Source organism: Anguilla rostrata, chromosome 9 (genome assembly GCF_018555375.3).
Source record: "Anguilla rostrata isolate EN2019 chromosome 9, ASM1855537v3, whole genome shotgun sequence".
Taxonomy (NCBI): Eukaryota; Metazoa; Chordata; class Actinopteri; order Anguilliformes; family Anguillidae; genus Anguilla; species Anguilla rostrata.
The window spans coordinates 16,833,825-16,849,780 of record NC_057941.1 but is presented as its reverse complement, the minus strand read 5'-3'; the positions used below and the strand labels follow the sequence as shown (position 1 = coordinate 16,849,780).

At 38.0% G+C, this 15,956-nt stretch overlaps 2 long non-coding RNA genes across 4 annotated transcripts in view; one reads left to right on the top strand and one right to left on the bottom strand.

Moving 5' to 3' along the window:
• Positions 1 to 5,903, bottom strand: part of LOC135263068 (uncharacterized) — a 65,345-nt gene extending 59,442 nt beyond the window's left edge. The window contains exons 1-2 of one of the 2 annotated variants that reach the window (XR_010332388.1): positions 5,552 to 5,903; positions 2,918 to 3,035 (exon numbers count right to left, since the gene is read on the bottom strand). This is a non-coding gene — a long non-coding RNA (uncharacterized LOC135263068). The remainder of the gene's footprint in view (positions 1 to 2,917; positions 3,036 to 5,551) is intronic. The other variant, XR_010332387.1, reaches the window with a different exon arrangement.
• Positions 5,899 to 8,226, top strand: LOC135263069 (uncharacterized). 2 transcript variants are annotated; one of them, XR_010332390.1, is made up of 3 exons: positions 5,899 to 6,355; positions 6,610 to 6,842; positions 7,838 to 8,226. It is a non-coding gene; the product is annotated as an uncharacterized LOC135263069 (long non-coding RNA). The 2 variants fall into 2 exon arrangements; XR_010332389.1 differs by having other exon boundaries at positions 7,691 to 8,226.
• The last annotated feature ends 7,730 nt before the right edge of the window (positions 8,227 to 15,956 follow it).

Here is a 15,956-nt window from a genome sequence, read left to right as displayed (position 1 = left end):
TATAGCATCCAATTTGTTTTCTTGCCGTTGATTTAAACCTTTATATGCAATTACAGGATCCTGTTTTGTCATCGTTACCTTAAAAATTGATTAATACTGCTGTTGTTTCAAAAATGTTTCTTATTTGAGTCACAAATGAACAATAAAAATATCGTTACACTCACGTTTAGAGGTTAAAATGCTGCGGAGGCTAAAACACATCATTAAAGTTTTCCACCTATTCTCAAACTTTCTTTCAGAGAAATTTCTACTGTTTAAATTTGGTTGAATTAAAAAATGTCCTTTCGTACTTTAATGAAACGTGTAATGACAGCATTTTGCTTTGCATAGAAAAATAACATCAACGATATGTTGATGAGAGATCTGGTTTACACATTTGACCATGTCAAATAGCTAGTCCGTGTAAATGTTTTGTCTAAACTTTCTCAACGGCATATCTTGACAAGAATGTGTTTAATTATTGCATCCCCGCAGAGACATACATGCACCTGAAGTTGACCCCTGCCACGGTTCCATTCACAAGGGCTTTACCGAAACCACTTTTATTGTAATGCATAATGAAAGTTATTTTTCATGAACTGCATGACCTCCGGGTGGCGAAGTGTCATCCTAATTTATAGTATCATCGGGGGTGGTTAGTAGTTTAACCGTCGAGTTTATTAATCGTGTGGCAAACACAAATAAAGTACAATGATAATGCAGTGATACGGTATTTTGATATTTAATTATCAGAATTAGTACTACTGACCAACAACAACGGGAAAGGTTGCAACAAAGTAGATCATAGCTGTATCGAGTTGGCCTACTGAGCTGATTGTTAAATAAACTGGTATTATAATCTACTGACGCAAAATCTGCAATAATTTCATATGGCAAAAATTGCATGCAATTAAAATGATCAATAGGCCTATGTAATTTATGTATAATTCTTAACTGTTAAAAACGAATAAAACGTGAAAATATTGGCGACGCTTAAAAATGTAATGTAGCCTACTCAAATCGAATGATTGATTTGTGTTATCCTGCCTTTTCAGCTCAGCCGTTGAGAAAGTTCTCACAAACTGTCTATAGGTCAAAATCTTATCAGTTCGTTGAAAACTTTAAAGGGACCAGTCAAACAGTATATCTATAAACATATTCGTGCGTGCGTGTATGTGTGTGCGCGCGCGTGTGCGTGTGTCTGTGTACGCATTTCATTTTATAGGCCAATATCTCACATACGATGGTCTGTCAAATCAGCAAGAACAATGCGGTGTATTTCATAATAACACAAAAGTGTATTATAAAGTAGGATAATATTGTTATTCCTAAGGATCGTATTCTAATGAAAATAAGTGTTTTCATGAAATTTAACGAAAATAAACTAATTCCCGTCCAACGTATTTAGTTACATCTTTCGACGTGGCCCGTGTTTAATATTCACATCAGAATATAATTGAATTGCTGGTATTGTCTTTTAATTTTAACTTTTTTACTGTTTCTAGTCATATCTGATATTCTAAACTTAAACAACAGAAACTTATTCGCATAATAATCAGTGATTGATTGATTGATTGATTGATTGATTAAGGACTGACTTCTTGACGGACTTTATGGTCAGTCATGAAGTTTAATGACAAATGCTTCAGCAAATCAAGTTGGCTCATTCAAAAATACTATAATTTGAATAATGAATATAATTTATCATGGTATATCTCTTCTGCTGTGTTGTAAACAGTGCATCGCTTAGAAAATGAGACACTGTTCTAAGAGAAAAGTTCCTCGTGTCCTGTTTTATAATTAACTGTTTTGGCAGTAAAGTTATGTTTTCATTCGACGACTACAACCTGCTTTAAGTCGGTCCACCGTTAACACAGAATTGTTCATGTTTTTGCAACCATAACAGTAATGTATTAGAATTGGAATTGCATTATCCGCAGTCATGCTGGATTAAAGAAAACCATAGTTTCCTTTTAGGCCTAATTATTTCGTGTAAATATATCTACAAACACAGAACCAAAGATAAACACTTCATGTATGGATAAACAATTTAATAAATTGATATTGAAGTAGTTATTTGTTATAAATGAAAGACGTGTATAACAAAAAAAAAAAAAAAGAATGGGAAATTGTACGTGCGAAGCATCAATACATGTTAGAATAACAACCGCCGAGGCTTCAATACCAGCAGTTGGTGATAGGTCATGTGTTTTAAAAGTAGTAGCCAAAAGTAGCTGTCATAGTAGCTCGTCATAAATATTTACCTTAAATAAATAAATTGAATTCCTTTCGGATAATAACACTATCCGATTATTTTCAATTACTCTAGCATAACAATTGTAATATTTGTACCAATAAAACTGTTTGTTAAATGGTGTGAATGTAGGCAAATCAAAAATAAATAAAGAAATAATATGGCCATCAAAAAAAAAGGTCCAACTCTGTTCAATGTGTAGGTAGAGCTAAACACACATTTTTAACAAGCATAAAATTATAAAATATCAGCCCCTTAAGCAAAAAAATTAAATACATAAATAATAATATTACATATCATTCATGGGAGATGACATACATGCTGAGAGCTATTCTGAAACATCTATTATTATTATTATTTGAGTTTTGGGATCAGCACATGGACATGTGTATGGAACTAAACCCATCCCCTGACGGTAGAGTGGGTGGTCATTCCACAGGCAAGATAACTGCTTATAATAGCACTCAGATCATGTTAAAAACCTGACTGCTTTAACTAAACCTTAGATGTTTGAATGGGTTCTAACCTATTCAAAATTAAACATAGTGTTGTCACCTGCCCCCAAAAATGTATTCAGAACATTCAGTCTATAAAAATGTAACCATTCAATTATTATTTTTTTGAAATTATAATACATTTACATATAATTATCATCAATGGCTTAACCAGTATGCACACGTTTACCTGGATTGTTATGCCCGTCGATCTTGTAGTGCTCAGCGGGTAATACACTTGTGGATGAGGGGGAGACAAACGCGGACACACGTGGATGTTCAGAAGCAGGTGCCTCCGACTGTTATCTCTGCAGGATGAAGAACTTCCAAGTCAGCCCTCAGATTGCTCGCTGTCATATGATATCTAAGCACCATTTTGCTAATTCTGAAAACTGCTGTTGCATCTTTTCATGAGCTGCACAGAACACTTTACAGCATTCTTCATCAGATGTTCAAGAGAAATAATCTTATCATTGTCAGTTTGATCAACAGTTTTCAGCCATGGTGCTGCTGCGTTGGTTGGCTCGTTTGTACACAAATAGGTGCTACAGATGAAGAGACTTATAGTGGCAGCCAGATTACACTAGATGGGCTAAGGTGTTCAGCAGGTGAAAAAGCTTGAAAGCACTCAAATGAAAGAATACCACTTTCTGTTTGAATGAATTCAGGAACACCACAATGCCGTCGTATTCAGTTATGGCTGCTAGCCCATTGCTGATGAACTCCTCCCCACAGCGTTCCATGTTCTCATCCCTTTAGATACTGTTGCTTGTGAAACTTCACAAAGCTCAAAGTTCTTTGTGTGTGAAACTCCTGCCACATGTACCCACACAATAAGCCTTCTTGCAAAATTCACGGAGGTCTCCTATAATTGGATAATTATGTCCAAGAAGTCAGGCCTGTCCAGCATTTTTATACGTGACCCATGTATGCCGCAGTGATATTTACATAATTATTGAATGAGCCACAACTGTGCGAAAGCCTCTGCTTCACATATACTTGCAGTCAATCATTTGGTTTCCTTTTTGTTCACTACCAGTATGAACTGACTGAATACATTGTCATTTCTCTCAGTGAATAAAGAATTTGGATTTACGCACTGAAATGTGCATTCATTCTGATTTATGAAATACCATTGAAATAAATGAAATAAGTGTCACAGATTATGAGGTGGCTTGTTCTGTGAAAACGCTCGGAGTAAACTGACCCTCCAGAACCTTTCTGGAACCCATTAGAAGCAGGGTGAAGATGAGGAGACCCCAGGGAGGAATACCAGGCAGCTCTTTTTCACCTGTCACACCTTGTTGATATAGCCCACATCTGAAAACAACACCCCTCCCTGTTTATCAGAATACCTTAACCTGATTGGCCAAGTTGAATTTCTGGCCTATTTAGTCTGTGTTCAACAAGGGGTCCGGGCAGTATTTGTGAGATCCTAACCACCTCCAGCATGTTACTCCACCCCCACCTTCACTTTTGTCCTAAGAGGGCAATTAAGGAAACAAACGGTTTCCCCCAGATTAGCTGCCTGGCAGCTTTGCATACTAACACAAAAGCCAAGTGGCTACAAATAGTGTGCTCTCTAATTACAGGCCCTGTTTTCAATCAGACGTCGCCCGATTTCCTGAGATGAGGGCCCAGTCACCCGTTGCTACGCTGGTGTGTATTCAGATCAGCCGGCCTGTCCCATGTGCACTTTTGCAGGCGTCCCCTGTTTTTACCACATCTGTCCCTCGCGACATGTACAATCCACTGGGCCGTGTGACTTACAAAGGGATCAGCAGCCAAATTGCTGCTCATTCCCAGACATGCACCATTCATGCAGAATGGCAAACAAATATCCTGCCAAGCCACCTGCTAAACTGGATACTGGGTAAAACTGCAACTACACACCAACTGTGGATCAAATCAGATGTATCATACAACTAGAAGGTATCTTATTACTTTTAAAACTTTCATCTGTGCATGTCGTAAAAATGCATGTGGTAATTACATTATGCGATAACCCGTAATTTGAAATAGAGTAGACAAGCCAAAAAAAAAAAAAGGTTTTCTTTGCATGATTATCGTTTTATATAGAAAATTACTGGAAAGAAATATATGCTCAAGCTGATTATACAATTTCCAACAAATGGAAAGTGACACAGCTTCTTCACATCATGTTAGGGAGATTAAATGATAAATTTGATTTAAAAATCCACTCTAATCACTAAGCACACTTAACGAAAAAAGATACGCCACTCTGTTTACTTCGGTAACTTTCAGCGTAACCAGCAATAACAAAACCTGCACTTCAAGATGGTTTAAAATCTGTGCATTGCAGATCTTTGTCATGAATATCCACGTGAATGTGGAGAAGGAAGAGCTCTAAATGTAGGCCTATCCAGAAACAATTATGCAATGCAAATAAAAATCATTTTATTACTCGCTAAATGGCCTAATTGAGGAGAGTTGAATATCTGGTGGTATTGAGTATTGTGTGAATTAATCGCTGCATTTGTAATCAAGGAAATAACCAGTCGAGACTGTAACGGAGCGAGCCCTCCGATAAGACAACTTCTTTAAACGAACGGGTTTTTGCTGAGTATCTGCTCACGGTAGATCCAGTGGTCGTTTGGCGCGAGTACGCCGCTCTCATAAATGTAGTGCGCACCATTTACCTTTGCCGATTTGTCAACTCAAACACATTCGCTACTGGACATCTATTCAGCACCATAATGTACTGCAAGTAATTTAAACATACACATATCTTGTTTCAAACATTAAATTGATTTATGTTTGTATACCATGTTTGACTAATGCAAGGTTAGGAGTTGCTACTAACCGTTGTCTGTTCTGTTTCACTTGTTCCATGTTCAAACTGGAATGACGTAATCCGAACGTCATGCTTCTGTGCAATTTCATTGGAAGCACTGGACAAGAAGAACCGGCTATTTTAGATGGGGGGAGCTGTAAAGTGTATTCGGTATTGTTTTCTGGTATCTAATTAGATAGGTGATTATTAGATATAAATTAGCTACTGATAAAATATGTGTAATTATTTCTGTGTACAAATATATTGTAATTTCTTTTGTGAGATAATTGGATACTGTATGGAAATGGTATAGTCTGGCTGTATAGTATATAAGCAGATAGACGCGTGGGTGGCAGTAAGTGGGAATGATTGTGCAAGTATAAGTAATGTGCTGATTTGACCAAAAAAAATAAAAAAAAATAAACCTTTTTGGCATATGTATATAAATATTTGTATAATACTTGGGGTCACTTTTGTAAATAAGATACCCCATTTGGGTTGCACAAGTTTGAGTATCATCTCCAAGTTCCCAGTAAAATCTGCCGCCCTACCATCCTTGTAACCGAGACCAATAATCAGTTTAGGGGGAAGTTTTCTGCCCCACAACCTTTTTACCAGTCGTGTTATATCAGCATTATATCTTCAGTTAAGAACATTTCATCACATGCTTGTGATCTTACACCAAGGTCATTTAACACAGAGAAGCTTGCTGGTTTGGGTCAAAAACTAAAAAAATGATTGGAAATAATGTATTTTCAATTATTGTTGTGTACTAAACATAGGAAGGAAAATACATTTTTGGAAAATCTCAAGAAGTGGAGCACATGAATACAGGTAAATTTTCAATTTAAAACAATTTTCAACTCTGAGCACTTTTAATAGACTGTAAATTCTCCATGTTAGACCGTGTTAGAGTTGATTTAACACTGGTTATCTCCCTGTGAACTGTGTCATTATTTGAATGCGTGGTGGTGAGGTGTTGAAGTGCGAGTAGGCTCTGGCCCTCAAAGGACGGGGCCTTCACCGGTCGACTGGGGTCCTGTCACAGGACACCAATGCTGAGGCAGTACTGTCTTGTGGGTCAGCAGAGATCACATCACAGGACACCAATGCTGAGGCAGAGGAGTGGCCTGCCCTGACCTGCACCTGATGAATCCCCCATGGAGCATTCCGTGCAGACCAATGGGCCAGCCAGACAGTCACCCTACACCTGCTCCTTTCTTCAAAGCAGAGGTGCAGACGCAGGGTGGCAGGTGTGGGAGTATCTGCCCCTCTCCTTGTCAAAACAGCTTGTACTAGAGGAGAGCACACTTCCCTTCTGGTAAGGAGCCTGTTTCAAATGCTGGCACATTTTTATGTATGTCTGCATTTATTCATTCATCATGATGATGACGATGATAATAATAATAATAATAATAATTATTATTATTATTATTATTATTATTATTATGACAGTGTTGGGTTACTATATATATACATATATATATATATATATGTATACATACATACATACAAACATACATACATGTACACACACACACACACACACATATACATATGCATACTGTATGTGTACTTACATATGAACTGAAAAAATGACCCAGCAGTATTTCTTAACGAACTAGTTAATAGTCCTCTGTTCACAAAGTTGTTTTGTGATTTTAGTCAAAGAATGCAAGGATGGAATTTAGATTTACTGACAATAATGACAAGTGCAAAAACCTAACAAATCCGATCGCTGCTCGCTTTGTGGAAGCAGGGCACCCCATGTCCTGCTTTTCATATATAGGGATAGAAAAAGTCAATCTTCTGACAGGAGGGGGTACTTGGACTTGGATACTCTTATTCTTAAATGTGAAGCTGTGTGGATCCACAGGCTAGGGACCGGGTCTCTCTATATTCTAAATGTAGATTTTGACTTAAGGCCTTTTATTTAAATATATGTCCATTTAGGAGGAAAGTTTCCTTGTTTTTCTATTTCTGTTTTTTTACAGTGTTTCCAATGTCATGCTCACTTTCGTATTTGTCTCTGTGTATTGGTTTTTCATAGCATACTACGTGTAATGATGATGTCGTGTTACCAGGCTTCTATTCAGTAGCAGGACCCTCCTGCACCACATCAATGCATGCCCCTGTTCAACAGCATAAAACGTGTTTGAATTAATTCAGGTGGCTTCCGTGATGACAGCACCTGTTTGCCGAACCTTGACTTGTTATATCTAATAAAGATATAATGACAACACAAATAATGACAATTCAAACATAAAAACTGTGACCTTTGGCTTCACACTTGGGATACTGTACTCCTTACAAAAGCCTCCACACCTGCAAGCAAAGGGCAGAGGGAAAGAATCACAGCCAAGAAAGGCAGGAGGGATAAGGAGGTGGCGAACAACAACCAAATGCGACAAGACACTACTCAAGAAAATCAGGCGAGTTTACACAGCTGTTGATGTTTATGAGAATTAGGACCCCTTTACCATTCTAATCAATTGCATGCTGGAGGCACAGAGTTGTCTTCGCCAAAAACATCACTGCACCATATAATTGAAAGGCAGTGTATCTTAGTAGTGTGTCGCGAGTTCCTTTTCTAAACCGAGTAAGGAACTTAGCGATAGCCCACAAACTGCAATTAATTCCACATAATTTATCAGCGACAGATGTGTTAAGTTGAGATGTGAAACTCTTTGGAGGTGCAGACATTTTTGCAAATGAACAATGAGTAGCAGGGTAAGCAATACTAGGACCTGCACCAGGGCCTGGGCACTACAGCGTTAGTTTCATTTCCCAGATGGGAGATCGTGTTGTGCTCTTGAGCAGGGTCCAAATTGCTGTGGTAAAATTTTGTGATTGAAATGGATTGTACTGTGTATTGCAAAGGTTATGCCAGGGTCTGCACAGTTCTCTATCAAAGATACTTGCCAAGAATGTTAATGGTCATAATTATTACAGCACAAACTTCAAAAAAGTATTTTGTACAGCTTTTTCATTACCATTGACTAAATTTTTACAAATGGTAGTTCCTTTGACCTTTTGCGGTTGAACATATTAAGCTGGGAAGCTGAGTCATTCATTAGAGCACCAGTAGCTTGCAAACAGAAGGCGAAGAGCAACTCTTGGGAGAGAACAAAAACAGCCTCACACTCTGAGATTGGAAAATAAATTAATAATATAAATATCATCTTCAGTGTGACTATGGTATCATTATCTGGGGCTTCGACATTTCAAATTTTATCCTCTGAAACATGTTTTGATACATAAAAAGACTGAAATCTATAAAATGCTAATTGTAATATGATGACTCATACTCAGTTCAAAGAGAGCTGGTGCATTTTTATTCTGAAATTGCTTTGACAGATTTACAAAATTACAGCAAAATTACTGCTAAAAAATTTCCAGCCTTTTTGCAGTTGCCATGAGCTGTATGAGTATGCACAACACAGACACTTTCACAAGCAAAGGCTGCTATTGAGAGGTGAAAACACTGACTGACACAGTGTCACAGATGATCAGAGGGGACTAAGGTTAACTAAGGGGACACTTCTGACTTCAGCAATCAATCAAAATGACAACTGGAGGATGACAACTGGAGGATTTGTGTGTACACACACTGCAGGGCATTATTAATGTTGTGGATACAGTAAATGGAAACATTAAATATGTTCAGTCATATCCTACACAATTCTGTCAAATGTTACACGTGCTGCTGGTTTCTCAGTCAGCTGTTTGTCCTCAGTGGTCACTTTTTACTCCTCAGATCTCTTCACTCATCTTCAAACACTGCTGAGGTCACCTTCTCTCCATTATACCCCTTGGCTCATCCAATATGAATGCCCAAAGTGGTGTGTGCTGCCTTCATCAGAAAATGGCCTCTTATATTCATACCTGTAATCCACAGTTACACATCACCGGTCATCATTAAGACACATATAATTACAATTTACAATTTGGCATTTAGCAGATACTAAATTATCCAGAGCGACTTACCAAGTAGCACAGCATCAGGAGTGAACATTGAACACGGACATGAAAACAGTGCCAGTACTGCACATTTTAGCAACTAAAATTTATATACATGTATATGGTTTGACCCAATTGGCATTGTTTTTAGTGTGACTCTCATAAGCATGATTTGCAACTGGTTGGCTTTACCATCTTTCATTTTGAGCATCAGGGCTTGCGTGCTTCTCATTCTCTTAGCCCTGGAGTTATAGGCTAAAGGGCCCCTTAATTGTTCCAAATGCACTCAGTAATACACACATTAATATGTATAGATTCATTACTGAGGTATTGACACATTTTTCTATGGAGACCAAATGTTTGGGAAATGGGAAGAGGGGCTGAGATCCATTCAGATGGAGGGAGTGGTGCAGTGCACAGCAGCCTCCTGGTTGGATTTCTTGGAATGTGCACGGGGAGCATTTTAACACCATGTGAGCAACGCCAGATCCGCAGACTTCACTCCATCTGTCACCCCTTTGGCGCTACTGCCAAATTCATCAGACCCTCATCTACCCCCCCCCCCCCCCCCCCCCCGCCCCTCTCCCTACTCCTGTTTCTCTCCACTTAATTCCTTTTCACCAGGATTTCAGGACATACTGGGTCATTGCTCTTTGATAGGGAATTGCAATTACACAGTTACTTCAAAAAATATTAAGACTTAACCTAATTTCATTTAAAGAAGACTCGAGCAAAACACACCCATAAAATGTCATTTAAGATACAGGATTTCAAAGCATTTAATTTTTTAGCAATCATTTCAAGCCTTAGAGGTCATCATTAACCAACTTAAAAAGTGGTTTTTGATAACCCGATTTTCAGGTTAAATATGCAGAGTGAGGAAAAAAATGTGTTCTAGCAATTACACAGACTCTTAATGCATATGACCTCTCATACCTGGCATACCTGTAGGTACATGACATGAATGCCAGAACGCATATAAAGACATAAAGACATGAAATTGCCATAAAGACATAAAATTAATGTTTTGTTGAAAACTTGGAATGCTGGTCACAAATAGATGTGTCATAATCTATTAGTTGGGCTTCCATGATGATTTTATATGTGTAAGCATTTGTGTAACTTCAAGGGCTACCAAAGCCATTTGGGGAAAATATCACATGTTTCTGACAGGGATCTTAGTCTGTGCTTTCATGTTGCATCCATTAAAGAAATAGAATAATATTAAAATTATGATCTTGCAGAGAAGGAGGTGTGAAAAGTCCATGTGCCTAAACAGAATGCATCATCAGGTCTGGTTTTAAATGCAATTATACAAATGAGCAGCATTATATTTGCAGTGCCAGTGACAACCAGACTGCCTGAGACTGTGATTGCGTTTCGAGCTCAGTGCGGTTCTGTTCGAAAACTCACCGGGTGGTACATTCTGCTAAGACACACCCACTCTGACTCTTTCCTGCTTTTATGGGATTTAGATGCACAATACCAAATGGGCTTCAACAGGAATATATTACAAATGAAGAAGACCAGTGAGACTGTAAACTCCTATTAAAACGTAGAGGCCAAAAATTATCCCTAATTGAAGTTGCAATAGTTGTCATTCAGCAGTGTGCATAGCATGTACAGAGTGAGGCTATAATAATTCATATTAACATTATTGTGCATAGGTATGCCCAGTGTGTAATGAAGAAACCGATTAATTGTAAAAGCTGCTGCATGCGTGTTGAATGTAATCATGGGGCACATTATTCTTGAGAAACATGACCGAATACACAAGCTTCAGACAAAAATATTGTTCTAAGACATTGATTTACACGGTTTTATGATTTTATGACTTACCGGTCAGTGAATTTAAGCTAAGCGTTTTATAAAAGATGGAACAGGACAGATATGGGGCAAGTAATCTTTATCCATAAAAAAAGGAGACATTCGCATCCCCTAAGATAAGAAAGCACAATCATTTATACAGTGCTTGTCATGCACATCTTCTCTGCAATGCTACATTTTGACATTTGCCAAGCTGGAAGTAGTTTCATGCAAATGGTCGATCAGATTAAATATCTTTATAAAGCATATAATAGCTGCAAAAGAAACAAATATGGATGGAAGAAAATAAATGAAATCTATTGTCATCTGAGATGTATTAATTATTTAATGAGATTGAGATTTGTGAAATGAAAACATACAGAAATAAAATGTTTTCTGGAGTTTTTTGATTTTATTTAAATAAACATTTCACCATGAGAAGAATGTTGCATTTTTTATGATTCCAACCATAGAGGGTTAAAATGAGCCTTTACAAGCATTAAGAAGCTTGTGCACAATTGCCACTGTATGGAGCTGTCAAGCTAATGCAAAAGATCTGCATCTATCTCTTATAAAGCAGCGGTGCACTATGCATTGAACTTAGTTTTCGGTGGCAACCACTCCTTATTACATGATATACAGAACTATTGATTCTATTTGAGACATTACACTTGCTGGAACATGTTAATTTTATGGAGCCAGATGCAGAGGTGGTAATAAAACAGTTAGTCTGACGACACACTTCTCAAAGCAGACACAATGGAGTAATAACTTTGTTGTGGAGTGCATTTCTGACCCAAGAGAAGCCGATGGAGTTGCCCTCTGACCCAAGCAGTCGGGGGCGAGGGGGTGGGGAGGGAGTGAGGAAGCTCCATACAGTGGCAGGCTCCTTGCAGCATGTCCACACGGGGGGTGGGGGGGTTATTCATGATATGTGACCTCAACCAGGACGCAGGCAGGGGTCCTTTGATGATGACCCAGCCCTTCTGCTTCAGAGAGTCCAGGCCACGGATCCAGCCAAAGATAGGAGGGAGGGCAGCCATTGCTCTGGATGAACTGGGACTGGTTCATGAGTGATACCACCATTCAGTGGCCAAGCCTGAAGCAAACATGACAATGTCAGATACGCCCAGGGTCAGAATCGTGGGCAAGCGCCAAACCTAGAATAATTTCTACCAGCAGTAAGGCCCAAACTCAGAGGGGGACTTTTTTTTTGGAGGTCACTGTGGAAATTGCAGCTAGCTGTTGCCACAGCCAGGTCTTCTAATGAGTTAAAATCCTTGAACCTTAGTGTTCAGTTAGGGCCAAATTGACCCGTACTAAACTTTTAGTAAAAGAGGAATGACACTTTCAAGAGATTTATTTCCTCAACAGTTACTAAACCATTGTAAAATTTGATTCTTGTTTTGTGTTTCTATTTGTGATTGTCATCTGTATTTGCTTTATGTCTTTTTTGCCTATATGGTTTGTTTGAATTTAATAAGATAATGAAAAATAATTGAGAATGTCAGTTCAAAAAAATAAACAGCAATAACGTACATTATGAAAACCTTGTTTCATTTTAATGTTTCACAGATAAACATTACGTAACATTGAAGGCATTTAGCAGACGTTCTTATCCAGAGCAACTTACACAAGTTGCATCCATTTATATAGCTGGATATATATAGTGAAGCATTGCAAATTAAGTACCATGATCAAGGGTACAACGGCAGTGTCCTGCCTGGGAATCGTACCTGTGACCTTTAGGCTGTGTCATTGTTTGGCACTTCATCCTACAGCAAGGCAATGATCCCAAACAAACTGTCAAACCAAAAAAAAAATTCAAAGCCAAAAACTGGAAGATTCTTGACTGGCCAAGTCATTCACCTGATTTGAATCCAATTGGAAATCTGTTTCATATGTTGAAGTTCAACTAGCCCCCAGAACAAGCAGGAGCTGAAGATGGCTGTAGTAGAAGCCTGGCAGAGCATCACCAGAGAAGATACTCAGCATCAGGTGAGCATCATGTCTATGGGTCACAAACTTCAAGCAGTCCTTGCATGCAAAGGATATGCAACAAAGTACCAAATATAACTATCATTTACATAACATTAATATGTCTCAAAAATTATGGTGCCCTGAAATGGGGATCCTATGTATAAAAAGTGCAGTAATTTCTACGTGGTAAAGCCAAAGTGTACAAAAGTACCCTTAAATAAATGTTGAGAATTTTTGCATTAACCACATGTGAATTGCTTGATTTGATTTCTGTGTTACTTGAACATGCCATTAATATCCTGGGCATATTTGTCTCAGGCTAACATTGGTGTTAGTAAGTAAACAGAACACAAGAGTTAAACTAAAAACCCTTGAGTTAATGTGTTGGAGTTAAATTACCTCAGATCCGAGGACCTAGTACTAATTCTGGACTGTGTAGATCTGCACCATACTGGCAGGAAGAGAGATGGCCAAACACTGTAATTCACAAAGTGTGGAAGAAGAGCTCTGTGGACTTCAGAACAGTTAATATACAGTTGTTGAAATATCTTCCCAAGTAAAAATATTTTTAAAAACTACACCTTTGAGGTAGCCAGTTGTTGGCTATGTGAAAAAAAAATGAACTCAGGTCAACGGGTGCTCAGCAAAGCAGAAGCTCTATGAATGAAATTTTTTTTAATTTGGTCAACACATAAAAATGAATTCTGAGCTGTTTACATTTTCTTCCCATGCCACCTACAGGCACTGGCTCAGGTAAATAAAATCTAGGTAGAAACAAATGTAAACAAGGAATCAAAGGCGCCTTTGATCTGGATCTGTGTTCCGGCACCTTGCGATGCTATCCTAAAGGTCATGGATGTGATGTGGCGTGACTTTTAAGCCCTGCTGGTTTCATGTGTAGCCCATGGCTTGAGACCGTCTGTTCCCTTGTCTGGTATCACAGTAACGCAAGGCACATATAATAGAAGAAACTGCCCAGTGAAATCATATGATTACTTAGTTACTGTCTGCAGTGAAGACACACAATGATAGATAATTGATACTTACCTGAGTTATCTCTGAGTATACTTACCTGTCTTATGCTTTATGTTTGTGCACAGAACAGGACACATTTGACTTTGCATTTAATTATACGTCAATTGAATATTAGTTTATACTTGTTCAAATTACATAAAAATTCCAATTGGTTTCAACATTAAAACAACTGATGCTTCATTTGCATAATCCTGATTAATCTAATGCTTAATTGCAACTGAATATTTCAATTCCATAATACATGTAATGTTTGCTATAAATAGGGCACAGAAGTCACAGCATAGCCTTTCATTGCTGTGGCTTTTCTTTATTAAGATTTCACACGGTGTTATGAAAACATTGATAAATGAGGCCCAATGTCTCCATCTAGCACATTTCGTGTTGGACTGCATTAATTGTAAAGGGTGTGGGTCTCATTCATGGAATTTCTAGTGAGCCTGAGATATTTTAACTTCACTCACTCTTGTTTCTAAAGTACCCACTAGATATAAATTCCAATGGAGAAATTTACATGTTAAGAAAATGGAGCTTACATACATTCACGGTTTACATTCTATACTTTACATTCAGGCATTTAACAGATGCCCTCAATCAGTGCATGTTACTTTATGTAATTTACTGGATTCCTAGATCTTTACTTGCGATCTATTTTCTGAATTCTCTGAAATGTGCATTAAAAACTTTGATCACAGTAGGGTGATGGCTATTTTTATTTTTATTTTTGCCACGGACGACATGACACTTTAGAATGATAGAAAGATATAGAAAGTCACCTGACCGGTCACTGACGACCAGCTTAAACCAATCAGGTGCTTTGCTACATTGCATTCCCCACAGCCTATTTGGAATCAGATTGAGGGCTGCTCCTTCCCTACTGCATATACAGTATTATGGCTTGTTGGTTCTGACACTTCTGTAGGATCTCACAAGGCAGTCAGTCCTGACTACTGTATGCTTGAATGCACAATACTCTGGAGGCACTGGAATGATTGGGCTCTGGAATCAGCCACTGATAATATCTGAAAAACATCCTGTGAGGAAAAGTAAACTGGTTTGATGAGTAACAAAACATTGATTAAATTAAGTATATTTAGCATGGATATAACTAGGCGAAATAGCGATAATCTACCAGTTACCAGAGCTTGTTCCATAATATTGGAGTACTATCTGGTCCTCAATCCGCAACTAAGTGCCACTAAAATACAGAATAAGACCACTAAAATACATGTTAGTATACATTTCCAAGATACACTTTATATTCATTTTTGTCATAATACACCTGAACACTGCTGCCAGCACAATTTTTAGTGCACCATTGTACTTAGACACATGATATGTTCTCCATGCAGATGTGTCAAATTTCTTTCCTTGAGTTCAACAGTGTAATGATGAGCAGTGGAGGTTATACATTTCAGTTCTTGTTTTCAGCTGTTTGTCTTTCTTCAAGTCAAACTAAAATCAAGAAAGAAAAGTTTCTATTAAAAAGTCACTATTCTTCAAGTTGATCAAGATTTTGCCTGGATAAATTGTGAAATTATGGAAATGAGATTATTTTTAATAACAAAATATAGTTGCCAGTAAAAGAGGAGCAGGTATGTGTTTGCATCCAAGAATGATTCCATAAGCGGATTCTGGCCTGAATATGAACCAGCAA